At 44.1% G+C, this 22,701-nt stretch overlaps 1 protein-coding gene across 2 annotated transcripts in view; it reads left to right on the forward strand.

Moving 5' to 3' along the window:
* The first annotated feature begins 638 nt into the window (after nt 1-638).
* Nucleotides 639-22,701, forward strand: part of GPR161 (G protein-coupled receptor 161) — a 60,081-nt gene continuing 38,018 nt past the window's right edge. The window contains exon 1 of one of the 2 annotated variants that reach the window (XM_040229942.1): nt 639-797. The gene's annotated coding sequence lies outside the window, so the exon portion shown is untranslated. The remainder of the gene's footprint in view (nt 798-22,701) is intronic. The other variant, XM_040229943.1, reaches the window with a different exon arrangement.

Consider the following 22,701-nt stretch of genomic DNA (forward strand, 5'->3'; position numbering starts at 1 on the left):
CTGTTTACATTCACCCTCCCACTCTCAGGAGTTGTGGGATCCTCAAAGGCTGGTTTCGCGGGTGGATTCACTGTGATATTCCCAGGGTGCGGGACAGTGCCTGGCAGCAGGCAGAGGCTCAGGCACGTTGGCTGGATGAACGAAAGGTGAGCAGGAAAGGCGATGCCGGGAGTCGTCCACGGCGAGGCTGGAGGAGGAGAACGGGACTGTGCGGAGCCTACGGGAAGAATCCGAAAGTATAAGTGCAATGCAGAGAGAATGGCAAAGGCGACGTCCTAACAGCTGGAACTGGGACGGAGGAAGGGATGCAGGGAGGGCCTGAAGAGGGACCACAAAGGTTTACGGGCCGAGAGGGTAGGGGCGAGACAAAAGGCAGCAGCTGAGGCCGACCGTGGGAAGAAATGGAAAAGTGGCCGGGAGGGAGGGCAGACGCGGAAGGAAGGGGTGTGAGGGGATGGGGAGCGGCGGCTCCGGGGCGGGCAGGGGCGGTGGCGCGCGGAGCCCGGGCGGGGCCGTGCGGGGCGCGAGGGACTCGGAGGGCCCGCGGGCGGAGGGGCTCGGGACGGCGGAGGGGCGGGCGGCGCGAGCGCCGCGAAGTTGCTCGCTCTGTGCCCTGGCCGGGTGCGCGTGCTGGCGGCGGGGCGGCGCGAGGAGCGAAGCGGGGCTCCGCGGGCTGAAACCCGAAACCTCCGGCCCCCGAGCGCGGCCGGGAGGAAGGAAGCTGCTGCCGCGGCGGCGACGGAGGCGGGGAGGCGGCTCGGGCCGACCCGGCCCTGAGCTGCCGCGGCGGCCGCTGGGTGAGTGCCCGCCGGGGCGCGGGCGGGAAGCGGGGCGCTGGCAGGGATGGAGCGGGGCCGAGTTCTTTGGGCCGCGCGGGGGTGCAGGCCAGACGGGGTCTCGGCGCCCCCGGCCCCCACGCCTCCCCGCCCCCACGGCGCTGTTTTTCCCTCCGCGCCCCTTGGAGGTAGCGAGTTTTGGTCCCCGCGCACGCCGCCTCGCTTCGAGGAGCCGGGACTCTTTGTGCGAAGCTCTTGAGGGCGCGCCCTGTCCTGAGGCCGGCGCTTCTGCGAGGCCTTCCCGCTAGCCCGCCTGGCTTCTGCCTCGCTGCCGGAAGCCCCTTTCTCAGACCCCCGGAAAGGGAGGACTGCGGTGCGGCCCCGCGCCCCCTGGACCCAGGGGCTTGAAGGTCGCCTCCGGGACGGGCGTGCGGGGCGAAGCGGCTTCGACCCTTGGCCGAAATCTGTGAGGATCAGGTGAGCTGCATCCGCGGTCGGGGCTCTAGGCGCTGTCTCCCGAGCTGGGCGGAAGGTGCGCCCAGAGGTCGCCCGGCCCACTTGGGCGCCGCCGGGTAGGCGTCTCTGCGCTTCAGGTCTGCCAGCAGAGATTCGGTTAGTTTGGGGGTACTTGGCCCGCCTTCTGGACCAGAGCTTAGCCCTGGTCCCAACCTTTTGACAAAGGCATGTGGGATAAGAATGTCTACGGGTCGGCTCTGGTAACCACACAGCGATGCGTTACCAGTTTATCTCACATCTTTGAGACTGGTTTTTTTTTTTATTGTACCTTTCATCTGTTTTGTCAGTGCTCTCAAGAGCCCTGAAAGCACCTCCTCCCTGTGAAGGTGGTGTGGTTTTGGAGGGAAGGGTTCCTTGATGTATCCAGTTGAGATAATGATAGCGTTAGTGTTTGAGGGGAGGCTCAAGGTGGTGGTGGTGGTGGTGGTGGTGGAGTGAGCATCACTGTGCCTCCTCCCCATCCAGCCAACAGTGACTCAGCCCAGCGTCTTTTCCATCTGTGACCTGGACCCAGAAATGAGCTTTGGAGAGCTGCTGCATCGAAAAAAATATTAGATGGCTTTCCCTCATAATCCCTCGTGGCTACTGAGATGGGTGAGGAAAGGCATTTCCCAGGCCCCCAGCAGAGAGGTGGTGGGAAGTACCTTAGATCGCACAGACAGGAGCTCTTCATGCAACTCTCTTTAACTGAGATTCAACCACCCATTTCAGTCACTTCTTCCATAGTGCCTCTTCTGTCTTAATCTACACTCTTTTTATACTTCTAAGATGCTTCCAAACAGTTTAATACACACTTTTAAATTTCTTTCATGTAACAGCCCTCTGGAGTGTTATTAGCAGCTTTTATAGGTGAGGAAACTGAGACTCAAGAAAAGTACTCTGCTCAGCAAGTAAGGAGCCAAGATTGTACTCAGGTCTTTGGACTTAGCAGTACTTTTCACATGGGTTCCAACACAGGTGGGTGCTTGAACTCAGGATTTTCCTTGCCCTACACCACCACCACCTTGATGGGAAGAATAGGAACTTTTCACAAGGAGGCCTGCTTGGCATTTAGAAACTAAGTCCAAGCCTCAAGTAGTCAAATCATTTTCTTTATGTTGCAGCCCTATGCAGGGGGAGTCAGAAATGAGGCCTGGCCATGTGATTAGAGGGTTGGAGTTCCTTGCTTGGGTTCTGTGAAAGACAGAATAGGGTGAACTGGAGCTGATCTAAATCCTACCCAAAGGAGGTACAGTTCTGTGATGTAAACTCTGCTGGGACCAGTCAGGAAGCCTGAGTGCAGAAGGGCTATGTGGGGGCTGTGTGCAGAACATACCTTCTGTAAAGAGATAGCAGGTGTGACAAGGTTCTAGCATTTTGCTTAATCTGAATTGGGGGAGGGGGCGGTGGAAAGTTGCAAATTTTTAAGGAAGAAAGCTCCATGTTTTTAAAATTGGCAACTAATTCAAAACAGTTTTCAAAGTATGCTGGGCAACCAAATCATGTGTGTAAGCTCGTTGTAGCCTGCAGACTGCCAGCTTGCAACCTTAGGAAGTACTTGCTGTCATTCTGAGATGCAATAAAGTGTTAACTGGAGGGCAGAAGTGATGTTTTCTTGCTGTCTTTCTTTGAGAGCAACAAGCATCAACAAAGTTGGAGGTAGTGCTACCTGGAATTTGGAGTAAGGATTGACTTTGTGACTCAATACTTCATTCATTCAGCCAATACTAGTACTAATCTCCTCTGTGATTCTAGTCCTGCACCAAGAGAATACTTCCAACTAGTTTTTGTTAGCCAGTTCAACAAACCTGGAAACAGAGGTGAATATGAATGCATAATATATAGTTTATTGATATTATATTATAAAACATGATAAAGTCCTATTTGCATTTCCAACTTTAGGACCAACCTTAGTATATTGGATATGCCTTTAAAAATACATAAATGGGGATCATATATAATTATATGCTCCATGACTTAATTTTTTGACTTAATATCAGACTTGGATGTCTTCTAATGCCAATAACATAGATATACTTCATTCTTTTAAATGACTACATAGTATTTTATAGTATAGATTCACCAGAATTCATATAAACATTTTCCTATTGAGGGGCTTTGAGATTTTTTTCTAGCTTCATCTATTATCAATGCTATAGTAGTAAATATATTGAATGGTTTGCCTTGGAAATGAACAGAGATCATTCTGTCCTATGCAATATTGTTCTTTACAGCATTGGACTTTACTTCTATCACCAGTCACATCTACAACTGGGTGTTGTTTTGCTTTGGCTCTGCCTCTTTACTTTCTGGAGTTATTTCTCCACTCTTCTCAAGTAGCATATTGGGCACCTACTGACCTGGGGAGTTCATCTTTCAGTATCATATCTTTTTGCCTTTTCATACTGTTCATGGAGTTCTCAAGGCAAGAATACCTAACTGGTTTGCCATTTCAGTCCCTTCTCCAGTGGACCACATTTTGGTCTTCATGACTCAGATTTTCACGAAAAGATCTTTGGGACCCAGATAACCACAATGGCATGATCACTAACCTAGCGCCAGACATACTGGAATGCCAAGTCAAGTGGGCCTAGGGAAGCATCACTAGGAACAAACCTAGTAGAATTCTGGTAGAGCTATTTCAAATCCTAAAAGATGATAGTATGAAAGTGCTGTATTTAATATGCCAGCAAAATTGGAAAACTCAGTAGTGACCACAGGACTGGAAAAGGTCAGTTTTCCTTCCAATCCCAAAGAAAGGCAATGCCAAAGAATGTTTAAACCATAGAACAGTTGCAGTCATCTCACACGCTAGCAAAGTGATGCTCATAATTCTCCAAGCAAGACTTCAACAGTACATGAACCGTGAACTTCCAGATGTTCAAGCTGAATTTAGAAAAGGCAGAGGAACCAGAGGTCAAATTGCCAACATCTGTTGGATCATGGAAAAAGCAAAAGAGTTCCAGAAAAGCATCTACTTCTGCTTTATTGGCTGTGCAAAAGCCCTTGACTGTGTGGGTCACGACAAACTGTGGAAAATTATTAAAGAAATGAGAGTACCAGACCACCTGACCTGCCTCCTGAGAAATCTATATGTAGGTCAACAAGCAACAGTTAGAACTGGACATGGAACAACAGAGTGGTTCCAAATCAGGAAAGGAGTACATCAAGGCTGTTTACTGTCACCGTGCTTATTTAACTTCTATGCAGAATACATCATATGAAATGCTGGGTTGGATGAAGCACAAGCTGGAGTCAAGATGGCCAGAAGAAATATCAATCACCTCAGATATGCAGATGACACCACCCTTATGGCAGAAAGTGAAGAGGAACTAAAGAGCCTCTTGCTGAAGGTGAAAGAGGAGAGTGAAACAGTTGGCTTAAAACTCAGCATTCAGAAAACTAACATCATGGCATCTGGTCCCATCACTTCATGGCAAATAGGTGGGGAAATGAAACAGTGAGAGACTTTATTTTTGGAGGCTCCAAAATCACTGCAGATGGTGACTGCAGCCATGCAATTAAAAGACTCACTACTTGGAAGCAAAGCTATAACCAGCTTATACAGTGTATTAAAATGCAGAGATATTACTTTGCCAACAAAGGTCTGTCTAGTCAAAGCTATAGTTTTTCAAGTAGTCATGTATGGTTGTGAGAGTTGGACTATAAAGAAAGCTGAGTGCCAAAGAATTAATGCTTTTGAACTGTGGTGCTGGAGAAGACTCTTGAGACCTTGGACTGCAAGGAGATCCAACCAGTCCATCCCAAAGGAAATCAGTCCTGAATATTCATTGGAAGGACTGATGCTGAAGCTGAAACTCCAGTACTTTGGCCACCTGATGCGAAGAGCTGACTCATTTGAAAAGACCCTGATGCTGGGAAAGATTGAAGGCATGAGAAGGGGGTGACAGAGGATGACATGGTTGGATGGCATCACTGTCTTGATGGACATGAGTTTGAGTAAGCTCTGAGAGTTGGTGATGGACAGGAAAGCCTGGCGTGCTGCAGTCCATGGGGTCACAAAGAATCGGACACGACTGAGTGACTAAACTGATAGTGAGCATGCTTATACATAAGGCTCTGTGTTTGTAGACTATTTCTGGATAAAAGTTATTCTTAGAAGTGAAGTTCTTGGGTCAGAGGAAGTGTATATTTTAAACATTTATTTAAGCAGAATTCCCTTTGTTTATTGGGATCTGGGGATTATGCAGAAAAAGAGATTGAGTTTATTTAATTACTTTTAGGTTTACTTGTTTGGAGATAGATGTATACATACGGCGTCAGTTCAGTTCAATTCAGTCGATCAGTCGTGTCCAACTCTTTGCGACCCCATGAATCTCAGCACGCCAGGCCTCCCTGTCCATCATCATCTCCCAGAGTTCACTCAGATTCACGTCCATCGAGTCAGTGATGCCATCCAGCCATCTCATCCTCTGTCGTCCCCTTCTCCTCCTGCCCCCAATCCCTCCCAGCATCAGAGTCTTTTCCAATGAGTCAACTCTTCTCATGAGGTGACCAAAGTATTGGAGTTTCAGCTTTAGCATCACTCCTTCCAAAGAAATCCGAGGGCTGATCTCCTTCAGAATGGACTGGTTGGATCTCCTTGCAGTCCAAGGGACTCTCAAGAGTCTTCTCCAACACCACACTTCAAAAGCATCAATTCTTTGGCGCTCAGCCTTCTTCACAGTCCAACTCTCATATCCATACATGACCACTGGAAAAACCATAGCCTTGACTAGACGGACCTTAGTCGGCAGAGTAATGTCTCTGCTTTTGAATATAAACTATCTAGGTTGGTCATAACTTTCCTTCCAACAAGTAAGTGTCTTTTAATTTCATGGCTGCAGTCACCATCTGCAGTGATTTTGGAGCCCCACAAAATAAAGTCTGACACTGTTTCTACTGTTTCCCCATCTATTTGCCATGAAATGATGGGACCAGATGCCATGATCTTCGTTTTTTGAATGTTGAGCTTTAAGCCAACTTTTTTACTCTCCTCTTTCACTTTCATCAAGAGGCTTTTTAGTTCCTCTTCACTTTCTGCCATAAGGGTGGTGTCATCTGCATATCTGAGGTTATTGATATTTCTCCCGGCAATCTTGATTCCAGCTTGTGTTTCTTCCAGTCCAGTGTTTCTCATGATGTACTCTGCATATAAGTTAAATAAGCAGGGTGGCAATATACAGCCTTGACACACTCCTTTTCCTATTTGGAACCAGTCTGTTGTTCCATGTCCAGTTCTAACTGTTGCTTCCTGACCTGCATACAGGTTTCTCAAGAGGCAGGTCAGGTGGTCTGGTATTCCCATCTCTTTCAGAATTTTCCACAGTTTATTGTAATCCACACAATCAAAGGCTTTGGCATAGTCAATAAAGCAGAAATAGATGCTTTTCTGGAACCCTTGCTTTTTCCATGATCCAGCGGATGTTGGCAATTTGATCTCTGGTTCCTCTGCCTTTTCTAAAATGAGCTTGAACATCAGGGAGTTCCCGGTTCACGTATTGCTGAAGTCTGGCTTGGAGAATTTTGAGCATTACTTTACTAGCATGTGAGATGAGTGCAATTGTACGGTAGTTTGAGCATTCTTTGACACTGCCTTTCTTTGGAAGTGGAATGAAAACTGATCTTGTCCAGTCCTGTGGCCACTGCTGAGTTTTCCAAATTTGCTGGCATATTGAGTGCAGCACTTTCACAGCATCATCTTTTAGGATTTAAAATAGCTCAACTGGAATTCCATCACTTCCACTAGCTTTGTTCGTAGTGATGCTTTCTAAGGCCCACTTGACTTCACATTCCAGGATGTCTGGCTCTAGATGAGTGATCACACTATCATGATTATCTGGGTCGTGAAGATCTTTTTTGTACAGTTCTTCTGTGTATTCTTGCCACCTCTTCTTAATATCTTCTGCTTCTGTTAGGTCCAGACCATTTCTGTCCTTTATCGAGCCCATCTTTGCATGACATGTTCCCTTGGTATCTCTGATTTTCTTGAAGAGATCTCTAGTCTTTCCCATTCTGTTCTTTTCCTCTATTTCTTTGCATTGATTGCTGAAGAAGGCTTTCTTATCTCTTCTTGCTATTCTCTGGAACTCTACATTCAGATGCTTATATCTTTCCTTTTCTCCTTTGCTTTTTGCCTCTCTTCTCACAGCTATTTGTAAGGCCTCCCCAGACAGCCATTTTGCTTTTTGCATTTCTTTTCCATGGGGATGGTCTTGATCCCTGTCTCCTGTACAATGTTACAAACCTCATTCCGTAGTTCATCAAGCACTCTATCTATCAGATCTAGGCCCTTAAATCTATTTCTCACTTCCACTGTATAATCATAAGGGATTTGATTTAGGTCATACCTGAATGGTCTAGCGGTTTTCCCTACTTTCTTCAATTTGAGTCTGAATTTGGCAATAAGGAGTTCATGATCTGAGCCACAGTCAGCTCCTGGTCTTGTTTTTGCTGACTGTATAGAGCTTCTCCATCTTTGGCTGCAAAGAATATAATCAATCTGATTTCGGTGTTGACCATCTGGTGATGTCCATGTGTAGAGTCTTCTCTTGTGTTGTTGGAAGAGGGTGTTTGCTATGACCAGTGCATTTTCTTGGCAAAACTCTATTAGTCTTTGCCCTGCTTCATTCCGCATTCCAAGGCCGAATTTGCCTGTTATTCCAGGTGTTTCTTGACTTCCTACTTTTGCATTCCGGTCCCCTATAATGAAAAGGACATCTTTTTTGGGTGTTTTTTTTAAAAGGTCTTGTAGGTCTTCATAAAACCGTTCAACTTCAGTTTCTTCAGCGTTGCTGGTTGGGGCATAGACTTGGATTACTGTGATATTGAATGGTTTGCCTTGGAGACGAACAGAGATCATATTGTCATTTTTGAGATTGCATCCAAGTACTGCATTTCGGACTCTTTTGTTGACCATGATGGCTACTCCATTTCTTCTGAGGGATTCCTGCCTGCAGTAGTATATATAATGGTCATCTGAGTTAAATTCACCCATTCCAGTCCATTTTAGTTCGCTTATTCCTAGAATGTCAAAGTTCACTCTTGCCATCTCTTGTTTGACCACTTCCAATTTGCCTTGATTCATGGACCTGACATTCCAGGTTCCTATACAATATTGCTCTTTACAGCATTGGATCTTGCTTCTTTCACCAGTCACATCCACAGCTGGGTATTGTTTTTGCTTTGGCTCCATCCCTTCATTGTTTCTGGAGTTATTTCTCCTCTGATCTCCAGTAGCATATTGGGCACCTACTGACCTGGGGAGTTCCCCTTTCAGTATCCTATCATTTTGCCTTTTCATACTGTTCATGGGGTTCTCAAGGCAAGAATACTGAAGTGGTTTGCTATCCATTCCCTTCTCCAGTGGACCACATTCTGTCCTCTCTCTCCACCATGACCCGCCCGTAAGTAGTATTCAAAGGCTATAAATGGTAATACCTCCCTTCTACTCTAGCCCTCTATTTTCCTTTTATGGGAGAACTAATTTTGACACTTTTTTTGTGTTATTCTATACACATGCATTTATAGGTAAATAAAATATTCAATTTTATTTTCAATTTTCTTTCCCTAAAAAAATTATTATAGTAACATGCTAAATACCCCATTCTGCTTATAGAATTTTAAAAATTTAATGTTTATCTTTGACACTACTCCATATCAAAGTTGTGTGCCTTTTAAATGCTGATAGATTCTTCTTAGTCTACTCTTAAAAAACACATTAATGGATTTATACTTCTTCAGATCCCTTAACTATTTTTCCATTGAATTGTCGGTAATTTCATCAATTTGTGAGGGTCTTTTTAAATGTTAATCCTTTTCTTGTTAATAAACCAAGTATCTTGCCTTTTTTGTCTTTCTGGGTTTGCTTATTGTACCTTTGGTTGTTAATGTTTATGAGTTAGTGTTCAGAGAAGGCAATGGCACGCCACTCCAGTACTCTTGCCTGGAAAATCCCATGGACGGAGGAGCCTGGTAGGCTGCAGTCCATGGGGTCGCTAAGAGTCAGACACGACTGAGTGACTTCACTTTCACTTTTCACTTTCATGCAATGGAGAAGGAAATGGCAACCCACTCCAGTGTTCTTGCCCGGAGACTCCCAGGGACGGGGGAGCCTGGTGGGCTGCCGTCTATGGGGTCGCACAGAGTCAGACACGACTGAAGTGACTTAGCAGCAGCAGCAGCATGAGTTAGTGTTGGTTGCTCAGTTGTGTCTGACTCTTTGTGACCCCATGGACTGTAGCCCACCAGGCTCCTCTGTCCATGGGATTTTTTCAGGCAAGAGTACTGGAGTGGGTTGTCATTTCCTTCTCCAGTGTTTATGTGGTTAAGTCTATAAGACTTTTCACTAATGGCTTCAAGTTTTCTGTCTTTTAGGAAGCCTTCTCCTATCTCAGAATTAATTTTCCCTAAATTCTCTCTTTCATCTCCATTTTTCTTTGCATTTTTCATCTAAAATTATTGAAAATTATTGTATCTTTTACTTTTCTTCAGTGTCTTTCCTTTCTGACACCAGGGAGGTCAGGGTTTGAATTTGACATCAAGGTTGAAGGTCAAGGTTTGCTGGTAAGCCTCTTTAGCTAATGTAGCATGTCTATGAGAAACTCACTTCACCCCTTTGGGCCTTCCAGTCCATCGTCTGTAAAATAACACATTAGAATGAGTCACTTCCAAAGCTTCTTTCAGCTCTCAAGTGTTGGAGATGAGTGAACCTGATCCCTTCTTGACACCTGTTACCACAACCTTGGTCCAAGCCTTTATCTCTCACTAGAGATATAGCAGCAGCCTCAGAGTGGTGTCTCTGCCTCCATGCATGGGCGCTATAGTCCGTTCTTCACCCAGCAGCAGAATAACCCTTCTAAAACATGAATCAGATGCATCATTCCAGGGGCCTCTGTTCCCACATGGAATCTCATCCACACTCCTTACCACGACCCACAGTGCCCTGTGTAATCTGGCCCTTTGCCGTTTCCACAGCCTGCCTCTTCCCTCACTCCTCTCCAGCTTCCTTGCTATTCCTCAAGCATCCCAAGCTCATTCTGACTCAGGGACTTTGGAAGGGCTCTTCCCGTGACCTGAAGTTCCCTTCCATCATTTTTTGGTCTCTGCTCAAATCCTTAGCTTTTTGAAGAGATTTTGTTGACTCCTCACTCCCGGCTCATCCACCATTACTCCATTTTGCTTATCCTTATAGCACCCACCACTCTTTGGAACTTTTTTGTGTATTTTTTAATATTTTTATTTGTTTTTTATCAAGTTATTTTTTTTCTTCATATTTTTCCAAATTGAGATACAGTTGACATAGCACAGTACGAGTTTAAGGTATACAGCATGATGATTTGACTTGCATGCACCATGAAGTGATTATCACAGTAAGTTTAGTGACTGTCCATCATCTCATACAGATTCAAAATTAAAGAAATGGAACAATTTTTTTCCTTGTGCTGAGAACTCAGAGTTTACTCTCGACAATTTTCATATATAACATATGGCTGTGTTAATTATACTTATTATGTTGGACATTATCCCTAGTATTTATTAACATTATAACTGGGAATTTCTACTAGTCATTATTTATTTGTTTGCTGTCTGTGTCCCCTTTTCCCTGAATGTAAGCTCCAGGAGCGGAGAGGTTTTTAGCTCTTGCTCAGTGCTATGCGCAGCTGCAAAGTCGAGCTTAGCTCTCAATAGGTATGCAGTGAACAGTTTTTCGAGGGAGCTGAGGGAGGAATGAGAAGGGGGAAGTTAGGAGTATCTCGAAACAAGTGGCAGTGTGGTAAGGGAGGGAAGGGGCCTCCTCTGTTCCTCAGGGCTTTATATTATGGCATATCTCTCAGATATGGTCATCAGAAAAATATATTCAGAAGGAATACCATTTTAAGCCATAATCTCAGTTTTAGCATTATGAGCTTAGTTTGCTGGGCTTTTAAGATCTTCATGACCCAGATAATCACTATGGTGTGACCACTCTCCTAGAGCCAGACGTCCTGGAGTGTGAAGTCAAATGGGCCTAGGAAGCATTACTACGAACAAAGCTAGTGGAGGTGATGGAATTCTAGTTGAACTGTTTCAAATCCTAAAAGATGATGCTGTGAAAGTGCTGCATTCAGTATGCCAACAAGTTTGGAAAACTTAGCAGTGGCCACAGGACTGGAAAAAGTCCGTTTTCATTCCAATCCCAAAGAAAGGCAGTGCCAAAGAATGCTCAAACTACCGCACAATTGCACTCATCTCACACGCTAGTAAAGGAATGCTCAAAATTCTCCAAGCCAGGCTTCAGCAATACGTGAACCGTGAACTTCCATATGTTCAAGCAGGCTTTAGAAAAGGCAGAGGAACCAGAGATTGAATTGCCAACATCCGCTGGATCATGGAAAAAGCAAGAGTTCCAGAAAAACATCTATTTCTGCTTTATTGAGCATGCCAAAACTTTTGACTGTGTGGATCACAATAAACTGTGGAAAATTCTGAAAGAGATGGGAATACCAGACCACCTGACCTGCCTCTTGAGAAACCTGTATGCAGGTCAAGAAGCAACAGTTAGAACTGGACTTGGAACAACAGACTGGTTCCAAATAGGAAAAGGAGTGCATCAAGGCTGTATATTGTCATCCTGCTTATTTAACTTATGTGCAGAGTACATCATGAGAAATGCTGGGCTGGAGGAAGCACAGGCTGGAATCAAGATTACCAGGAGAAATATCAATAACCTCAGATATGCAGATGACACCACCCTTATGGCAGAAAGTGAAGAGGAACTAAAGAGCCTCTTGATGAAGGTGAAAGAGGAGAGTGAAAAAGTTGGCTTAAAGCTCAACATTCAGAAAACTAAGATCACAGCAGCCGGTCCCGTCACTTTATGGCAAATAGATGGGGAAACAGTGGAAATAGTGGCTGACTTTATTTTTCTGGGCTCCAGAATCACTGCAGATGGTGATTACAGCCATGAAATTAAAAGACGCTCCTTGGAAGGAAAGTTATGACCAACCTAGACAGCATATTGAAAAGCAGAGACATTACTTTGTCAACAAAGGTCTGTCTAGTCAAGGCTATGGTTTTTCCAGTGGTCATGTATGGATGTGAGAGTTGGATTATAAAGAAAGGTGAGCCCTGAAGAATTGATGCTTTTGAACTTTGGTGTTGGAGAAAACTCTTGAGAGTCCCTTGGAGTGCAAGGAGATCCAACTAGTCCATCCTAAAGGAAATCAGTCCTGAATATTCATTGGAAGGACTGATGCTGAAACTGAAACTCCAATACTTTGGCCACCTGATGCGAAGAGCTGACTCATTTGAAAACCCTGATACTGGGAAGGATTGAGGGCAGAAGGAGAAGAGGACAACAGAGGATGAGATGGTTGGATGGCATCACCAACTCAATGGACATGGGTTTGGGTGAACTCCAGGAGTTGGTGATGGACAGGGAGGCCTGGTGTGCTGCGGTTCATGGGGTCACAAAGAGTGAGACACGACTGAGCGACTGAACTGAACTGGAATGAAGATAATGAGTAAAACAAATAATAAAGGGTAAAACAAATAATAAAGGGTAAAACCAATTAGCATAGGAATCATTAGTTATCTTGTGACGGAAGTAATCAACTCAGCATTATTCCCAACATAGCTTCTGTCTCTTGCCTTCTTGGAGCATGTATGTAAATTTGTTTATGGAGGGAGTTTTATTTTTCTTGATCTGTTCATTAGTATACATAGGAACAAGTAGAATGAACCCAGTTACTCCTATAGAACAGGCTTTCTTAACCTCAGCCCCACTGACATATTGGGCTGGATAATTCTCTGTTGGAGGTGAGCAAGAGGCTTCCCAGTGCATTATGGGATGTTTGGCAGCATCTTTGGCCTTAGATGCCAGTAGCATCCCCTGAGATGTGACCACCAAAGACGTCTCCAGAAATTGCCAGATATCCTTTGAAGTGGAAGTGGAGGCAAAATCACCCCTCCTTGAGAACCACTCTTGTAAAATATTGGGGTAGTAACTGAGTTTGATTATTATCTAGAGTCTTCTAATTAGACATTTTCAGACCCTCCCAGCCATCCTGATTCTATCTTTAGCTTTAAAAGATGAGATTTGCTCTCTCAGGGAAGGGGTTGTGGCCTGGAATATCAGTTCCCCTCACCACAGATGTAGGTAAATTAAAATTGCATGTTTTTCAGTCAGCTGGTCACCTGGGTGCCTGAGAGCCTGACTCAGCTGGAGCTGAGCCTTAGTGGTTACCAAGCAGCTGAGTCCTTGGCTGAGTGCTTTCCTGCTGACTGAGCTGTCAGCCCTGAGCCCCCAGTGGAGTCAGACGTGTTTCCATTTTTCAGTCTTTCTCAACAGCCTTTCTCTCCTCTCTTTTATTCACTTAGTGGTCAAATGAAACCTCTTTGGTTTTAATTAAAATTTGAATGGGAAAAGGAGAATTGCGTTTTCTTTTCATGTCTTAAGTAGCTTTCTTAAACATTTTTTTAAGTCCATCTCCTGACAGTCACTCCACTAGCTGCTTTCACACATGTTACTTAATATATTCTCGTTGGTAATCATATGAAGTTAGTTAATTCCACTGTTTTGATCTTTTTGGAGAAATTGAGGCTCAGAGAGTTAGGAGATAGCATGTAGTCATATGAAATTCAAACTGAGGTTAGTTAAGATTCTGAAAAACATATTCTTTCTATTGAATATCAGATCAAAGTGCATATTACTATGAGTACGGGGGATATAAAATCCCACATTCAAAGTACTGTTGGGAATTCAAAGGGGAAATTGAGGAGGAATTTATAATCCATCTGCAAGGGAAAGCATACTCACCTAAAATAAAAATTTTTGCTAAGACAAGCATGTCTGAAAAAATAATATTAAAGAACTAGATGTAAAGGGTGATCAGGGTCATTGTGAGGATGGGATATTCCAGAAAGGCTTCTTGAGACTTTTGCTGCTAAGGTAGATGTAAGCACCTTCAGATGCTATTGTATAAATGTCAGCAAGGGCTTATGATAGTGATCACCAAGCTCTGCCAGGCTGTGTGGATCCACCTGTGCTTTTGGTACCACTTCAGTTGGAAAAAAGAACATGCTTAATTACAGAGAGCTCACGTGAATCAGTAACAGTGTAAAAGATGAATTCAAATGTTATTGACCTCAATAGCATATTTATTGTGAAGAATTTATTATTGAAGAATAATAGTTCACATATGTGCACAGCATCATTTATTTGGCCTACAGGCAGTAACGGCAACCCAGAGTTTGGGAACGCATGACTTAGACAATGTGTGATAGGATAGTTTATAGAGGAAATAAAAATAAGAGGGAAGCAAGGTAACCAAGAAATAATCTCTACTTTGCTATGCAGATCTGTGCAAATATCATCTGCAAATATAGCTATAGCCTCTTCAAGAAATTCATGTTTTTTAGATTTTGCCTTTTGGAAAATTCTAAGTCATTCAGTATATAACATTTATCTGCACTTATCTATTTGTCTTTCTGGTGGCATAAAATCCAATAGGACTTGACAATCTTTTTTACAAATTCAGCAGTTTCCCCTTTATCATTAAAAAAAATATTAAATGGAAAGCTCTGAGCTACTTCAAGGGCCTTTTTCTTTTTGGCGGAGGGGGAGGCTTTGTTTTGCTTACTCATTTGGGCCATATAAATACAGTTAGCATGTCACTTATCTGGCAACATGCTGAGAAGCAGAAAATCGACCTTCCCCAAAGGTGCAGAAGAGAATGGCATCTGTCTGGCAGAAGCCATACCTGGAGAACTTTGCACTGAAGCCCGTCCTCAGCATATCAGCTTCAGCTTTACATAGGCCTTCAATAAGCTTGGCAAGAAAAGCTACAGGTAAATATTCTCTGTATAGGGAAAACAGCAGCCAAAGTTTGAATAAATTACAGAGAACGTTTCAAAAGGAAACAGAATATGCAAGGCACACTAGGTACCGAGTTGACCAAAAAGTTCATTCTAGGGGACTTCCCTGGGGGTCCAGTCATTAAGAATCCATCTTGCAATGAAGGGGTCACAGATTGGAACCATGGTCAGGGAACTAAGAACCCTCATGCCATGGAGCCGCTAAGCCCTCGTGCCACAACCAGAGAACCTGTGTGCCGCAGTGAAGATCTCATGTGCCGAAACTAAGACCCGACGCAGCCAGATGAGTTTGTTGCTGTTCAGTTGTCCAGTTGACCCCACAAAAAGTCTGCAGTCTGGACTGCAGCACGCCAGGCTTCCCTGTCCTTTACTGTCTCCCAAAGTTTGCTCAAACTCATGTCCACTGAATTGACAATGCCATCCAACCATCTCCTCCATCACCCTCTTCTGCTGCCCTCAGTCTTTCACAGCATCAGGGTCTTTTTCAAAGAAGTGGCCCTTCGTATCAGGTGGCCAAAGTATTGGAGCTTCAGCTTCAGCATCAGTCCTTCCAATGAATATTCAGGACTGATTTCCTTTAGGATTGACTGGTTTGATTTCCTTGAAGTCCAAGAGACTGTCAAGAGTCTTCTCCTTCTCCGACACCACAGTTCGAAAGCATCAATTCTTTGGTGCTTAGCCTTCTTTATGTTCCAGCTCTCACATCCAGGCATGACTACTGGAGAAACCACAGCTTTGGCTGTGTGGATCTTTGTCAACACAGTGATGTGTCTGCTTTTTAATATGCTGTATAGGTTTATCATAGCTTTTCTTCCAAGGAGCAAGTGTCTTTTAATTTCATGGCTGCAGTCACCATCTGCAGTGACTTTGGAGCCCCCCAAAATAAAGTCTGTCATTGTCTCCATTGTTTCTCCACCTATTTGCCATGAAGTGATGAGACTGGATGCCATGATCTTAGTTTTCTGAATGTTGAGTTTTAAGCCAACTTTTTCACTCTCCTCTTTCACTTTCATCAAGAGGCTTTTTAGTTCTTCACTTTCTGCCGGAAGGGTGGTGTCATCTGCATATCTGAGGTTATTGATATTTCTCCTGCTGCTGCTGAGTTGCTTCAGTCGTGTCCGACTCTGTGCGACCCCATAGGTGGCAGCCCACTAGGCTCCTCTATCTCTGGGATTCTCCAGGCAAGAATACTGGAGTGGGTTGCCATTTCCTTCTGCAATGCATGAAAGTGAAAAGCGAGAGTGAAGTCGCTCAGTCGTGCCCGACTCTTAGCAATCCCATGGACTGCAGCCTACCAGGCTCCTCCATCCATGGGATTTTCCAGGCAACGTACTGGCGTGGGGTGCCATTGCCTTCTCTGGATATTTCTCCTAGCGATCTTGATTCCAGCTTGTGCTTCATCCAGTCCAGCATTTCTCATGATATACTCTGCATATAAGTTAAATAAGCAGGGTGACAATATATAGCCTTGATATACTCCTTTCCTGATTTGGAACTAGTCTATTGTTCCATGTCCAGTTCTCACTTGTTGCTTCTTGACTTGCATTCACATTTCTCAGAAGGCAGGTCAGGTGGTTTGGTATTCCCATCTCTTGAAGAATTTTCCAGTTTGTTGTGGTCCACACAGTCAAAGGCTTTGGCATAGTCAATAAAGCAGAAATAGATGTTTTTCTGGAACTCTCTTGCTTTTTCCATGATCCAGCGGATGTTGGCAATTTGATCTCTGGTTCCTCTGCCTTTTCTAAAACCAGCTTGAACATCTAGAAGTTTTCGGTTCATGTACAGCCTTGATGTGCTCCTTTCCCAATTTTGAGCCAGTTAGTTGTTCCATGTCCTATTGTGATTGTTGCTTCTTGACCTGCATACAGATTTCTTAGGATGCAGATAAGGTGGTCAGGTATTCCCATCTCTCTAAGCCAAATAAATAAATTGATTAAAAGAGTTTTTTTTTTTTTTTTTAAGTTAAGGTTTTTCTGTAAGATGTTTTGAAAACACTTGAACAGACTCTTTGGCCAACCCAATATAAAAGAAAATCATATTGCCCTTACCCAGCTTGAGGGAATCACTGTGTTTTCAATCATGTAATAAAGACTCACAGGGATAACCCCCTAGCTGAGTAACTGGGAAGCTGAGGAGTCTTCTCTAAAATTTCTAAAGAGAGCATTCCATTAGCACTGAAATCTGAGGTCAGAATTCCATTTATCTTGGTATTTAATGACCTTGAGTCATCATGAAAATCATTTTGATCTGTGTACCTTATTTTCAAACATAGGAAAATGTGTGATAGATTTTCATGAATTTTGCCTAAAGGTTTGAAACAGAGGTTTGACATTTTAAGGTGATAAAACCCCACCACCTCATAAAACTCATGTGTCTAGAATGAGGCATTTCCAAGGATCAGCTTGGGTTTGGTGCATTTGTGAAGGGGAAATTGTTACTGGAGGTCCAGTCTCTCTTGCTCTTATTTTGTGAGTATGTGTGCGTTTTTTAAAAAATTGAAGTAAAGCTGATTTACAATATTGTGTTTCAGGTGTATAGCAAAGTGGTTCAGTTATACAGACATGTTTTGTGTCTTCCCTGCAAAAAGTTGTTGAGATGCTCAGAGAAGTGGTAGTCAGTTGGTGAGAGGTCAGCTGAATATGGTGAATGAGGCAAAAGTTCCTAGCCCAGTTCATTCAACTTTTGAGCGTTGGTTGTGAGACCTGCCGTCGGGGCCCTTCCTGGTGACCAGTGTTGGCTGGGGGTGTTGGAGTTTTCAGTGCATTGCATCAATTTGCTGAACAGATGTCATGGTTTCTCTGGGATTCAGACAGTTGTAGTGGATCAAATGGGCAGCAGACCACCGAACAGTGGCCATGAGCTGTTTCTGGGGCAAATTTGGCTCTGGGAAGTGCTCTGGAGCTTCTTCTCAGTTTAATCACTGAGCTGGTCTTTGTATGCAATCTACTTTTCATCGCACATCACAACCCAGTAGAGAAATGGTTCATTGTTGTGTAGAATAAGAGAAGACAACCCGTGCAAAACAACAGTTGTTTTCATTTGAGGTCCATTCCCCTCCTCATTTGAGGAGGGCATGGTAATCCACTCCAGTATTCTTGCCCTGGAGAATCCCACGGACAGAGGAGCCTGGCCGGCTACAGTCCTAGGGTCACACAGAGCCAGACATGGTTGAAGCAACTGCGCTTGCATGTACAGCTCAGGAGACACCCACTCGTTGAGCTCTTCCACCTTTCCAGTTTGCTTCGAACACTGAACAACTGTAAAATGGTTGACGTTGAGTTCTTCGGCAGCTTCTCGTGTAGCTGTACGAGGATCAGCTTCGATGATCCTGTCGGTTGTTGTCAACTTCTGGTGGCTGGCCACAATGCTTCTCGTCTTCAAGCCTCTTAGCTCCTTTGCAAAGCTTCTTGTACCACCACTGCACTGTGCACTCATTAGCAGTTCCTGGGCCAAATGTGTTGTTGATGTTGTCAGTTTTCTCTGCTGCTTTATGACCCATTTTGAACTCAAATAAGAAAATCCTTCAAATTTGCTTTTTGTTTAACATGAGTTCCATAGTCTAAAATAAAGATAAAATCATCAGCAACTGATAAGTCATTAGCAAAAAAAAAAAGAGAGATAAAAGCACATTAAAATCATGTATAATATGACTATTATTTAGAATGTATTTCAATATCAAAAGATACATTTTAACCATGCAAAAACCACAATTACTTTTGCATCAAACTAATAGTACACCACATCAAGTCAGGGATCTGTTGACAGGAGAAAGGGGAGGATGGTTATTGACTGGATAATGAATAGTGTTTGCTACATCTGCAAAAATAATTCTCTAAAGGCAAGATAGCGCCTTTTGTGTAAAGATGTCCAGTGTTCCACTGTTAATTCACACTTTCACTTATCACATATATTGGGCACCTGTCATTTGCCAGGTGCTGTTCTAGATGCTGACCCGAAAATGTACAGACCCAAGATTTCTTACTGTCTTGGAGCATACAGTCTGGTGTGAGAGAGATGCATTAACAAGATAAGTAAATAAGTACATACACATGTAGTAAGGAGGAAAAGTAAAGAAAAGGAATGGGGCCATGAAATGTTAGAGAAGGGTATGAAATGTTAGGTTGTGTGGATTGGGAAGGTTTTGCTGAAAAGGTGACTTGAAGACTGTAAGGAAGTGAGAGAGCAACCTACAATGATACCTTGGATAAAGGCATTCCAGACATAGGAAGCAGCAAGTGCAAAGGCCCTTAGGTGGACACATGCTTGATATGTTTGACAAATAGTAAAGCATCACTATGAACAAAGCTAGTGGAGGTGATGGAATTCCAGTTGAGCTGTTTCAAATCCTGAAAGATGATGCTGTGAAAGTGCTACACTCAATATGCCAGCAAATTTGGAAAGCTCAGCACTGGCCACAGGACTGGAAAACGTCAGTTTTCATTCCAATCCCAAAGAAAGGCAATGCCAAAGAATGCTCAAACTACCGCACAATTGCACTCATCTCACATGCTAGTAAAGTAATGCTCAAAATTCTCCAAGCCAGGCTTCAGCAATAGGTGAACCGTGAACTCCCTGATGTTCAAGCTGGTTTTAGAAAAGGCAGAGGAACCAGAGATCAAAGTGCCAACATCCACTGGATCATGGAAAAAGCAAGAGAGTTCCAGAAAAACATCTATTTCTGCTTTATTGACTATGCCAAAGCCTTTGACTGTGTGGATCACAATAAACTGTAGAAAATTCTGAAAGAGATGGGAATACCAGACCACGTGACCTGCCTCTTGAGAAATCTGTATGCAGGTCAGGAAGCAACAGTTAGAACTGGACATGGAACAACAGACTGGTTCCAAATAGGAAAAGGAGTACATCAAGGCTGCAAATTGTCACCCTGCTTATTTAACTTATATGCAGAGTACATCATGAGAAATGCTGGGCTGGAAGAAATACAAGCTGGAATCAAGATTGCCGGGAGAAATATCAATAACCTCAGATATGCAGATGACACCACCCTTATGGCAGAAAGTGAAGAGGAACTAAAAAGCCTGTTGATGAAAGTGAAAGAGGAGAGTGAAAAAGTTGACTTAAAGCTCAACATTCGAAAAACGAAGATCATGGCATCTGGTCCCATCACTTCATGGCAAATAGATGGGGAAACAGTGGAAACAGTGTCAGACTTTATTTTTTTGGGCTCCAAAATCACTGCAGATGGTGACTGCAGCCATGAAATTAAAAGACGCTTACTCCTTGGAAGAAAAGTTATGACCAACCTAGATAGTATATTCAAAAGCAGAGACATTACTTTGCCGACTAAGGTCCATCTAGTCAAGGCTATGGTTTTTCCTGTGGTCATGTATAGATGTGAGAGTTGGACTGTAAAGAAGGCTGAGCACCAAAGAATTGATGCTTTTGAACTGTGGTGTTTGAGAAGACTCTTGAGAGTCCCTTGGACTGCAAGGAGATCCAACCAGTCCATTCTGAAGGAGATCAGCCCTGGGATTTCTTTGGAAGGAATGATGCTAAAGCTGAAGCTCCAGTACTTTGGCCACCTCATGCGAAGAGTTGACTCATTGGAAAAAACTTTGATGCTGGGAGGGATTGGGGGCAGGAGGAGAAGGGGATGACAGAGGATGAGATAGCTGGATGGCATCACGAACTTGATGGACGTGAGTCTGAGTGAACTCTAGGAGTTGGTGATGGACAGGGAGGCTTGCCATGCTGCGATTCATGGGGTCTCAAAGAGTTGGACTCGGCTGAGCGACTGAACTGAACTGAACTGAATGGCAGTTAAAAAGTAATTTTTATTATGAAATTGGACCAGTAGTGAATAGCCAGATCATGCAGGGCCTATTCTAAGTGATAGGGGAATACTTTGGGGGTTTTGAATAAGCAGTGACTTGTTCATGTGTTTTGACTTCTACTTTAACAGGCTTATTCTGGACGCTGTGTTGAGGATGGGGACAATGGCGGATGCAGATGCTTTCTCTTTAGTGAGAAAGTGATTTTAATAATGCGGAGAAGACATAACATAACGTGGGCTAGAGTGATGGTAGCAGAGATAGAAAGACATAGTTGAATACTAGATACATTTCAAAAGTAGATCCATTAGGCAATAGATTTGCTAATGCATCAGGCAGGAGATATGAGAGAAAGTGAGTAGTCAGGAGTGAACACAGAGTTTAGGGTCTGAGCAACTTGAAGGATGAAGATACCATAACATGAGTTGAAGAGACGTGGAAAGAGCAGATTTGCGAGGCAAAGGATTTGAAGTCTGATTTTGGACATGTTAGGCTTGTGGAACCTGTGCCATTCAAGTAGAGATACTGAGTAACTAGTCAGGAACTCCAGGGAGTGGTATTGACTTCTCTCTGCCTGAGAACCTGCTCCTGACCAGACCCTTGGTCCATTTGCCCTGGGACTCACCATGGGAACATCGAGCAGCAGCATCAGGTTGACTTGGACCAAGTTGAGCAGGCCTGGCCTGACCTGACCCAGCTTTGCCTTTGGGGTTTGCTGGGGTCCCAGCTCCAGGCAGGATGGCCTTGGCCAGCATCTGTGGAGGCTTTCCTGAGCCTGCCCTGGGAAAGGTGGCATTTCTGCTCTTCTGCCACCTGGGGAAGTAGTGTGGTCCAGGCTGGGTGTCCAGCTCAGAAAGCTATTTCTGTAGTGAGGTCTTGCTTGACCTTCAGTCTGCTAAGGCCTCCCCAGAGAGCTGTGGTCAGCCCGCCACTGGTTTCTCTCCCTTTTCTGTTGTCTTCATCGTGACTTCAGCTGGTTGGTTGTGGATTTTCTGGAGGCTGAAGTGAACCCTCCCCATCTGGGTTGGCCAGCGTGCACAAGAACGATGATGGCCGCTTTCAGTGTTGCTGGGGCAGGCTTGGGAGGGAGGCCAGTGGCCCTTTGAAGAAATTCAACAGTCCCTGGCTCAGAGTCCAGCTTGGCTTAGTACTGAGTGTTCCTCACATTCTCTAACATGCGTAACAAAAACTGCACCAGAGGAGCTTGATGAACAAACAGTGAGTTTTGCTTTACCATGTGATCTGGGGACAGTGCAACATGATGAACTGTTTCACTCAGTGATTTTACCTTGGAAGTCACTGCTGGACTCGTTCCTAGTGAGGAATAATATGGTGCAGACATAGCTTGTGTTTCCTTCTCTACTGCAGGAGCAGTTTACTGTATATACTGTCTGAAGTTCTTTTCTTCTTCATCAGTGGTTGAGACATCATGAAGATAGCTGGCTGACTTCATTTCATGACTCTCTAAATCCCATGAGGAGAGAAGTTAAAAAGAAGATACCCTGGCATATTTTTTCCAACTTTTTTATAGCTGTAAAATAAATACACCTAACATAAAATTTATCATCTGAGCCATTTTTAAGTGTACAGGTCAGTAGTATTGGGGGCTTCCCTGGTGGCTCAGAGGGTAAAGCATCTGCCTGCAATGCCGGAAACCTGGGTTTGATCCCTGGGTCGGGAAGATCCCTTGGAGGAGGAAATGGCTACCCCTCCAGTATTCTTGCCTGGAGAATCCCAAAGATGGAAGAGCCTGGTAGGCTACAGTCCACAGGGTCGCAAAG

This window comes from Oryx dammah, unplaced genomic scaffold (assembly GCF_014754425.2).
Source record: "Oryx dammah isolate SB20612 unplaced genomic scaffold, SCBI_Odam_1.1 HiC_scaffold_28, whole genome shotgun sequence".
Lineage (NCBI taxonomy): Eukaryota > Metazoa > Chordata > Mammalia > Artiodactyla > Bovidae > Oryx > Oryx dammah.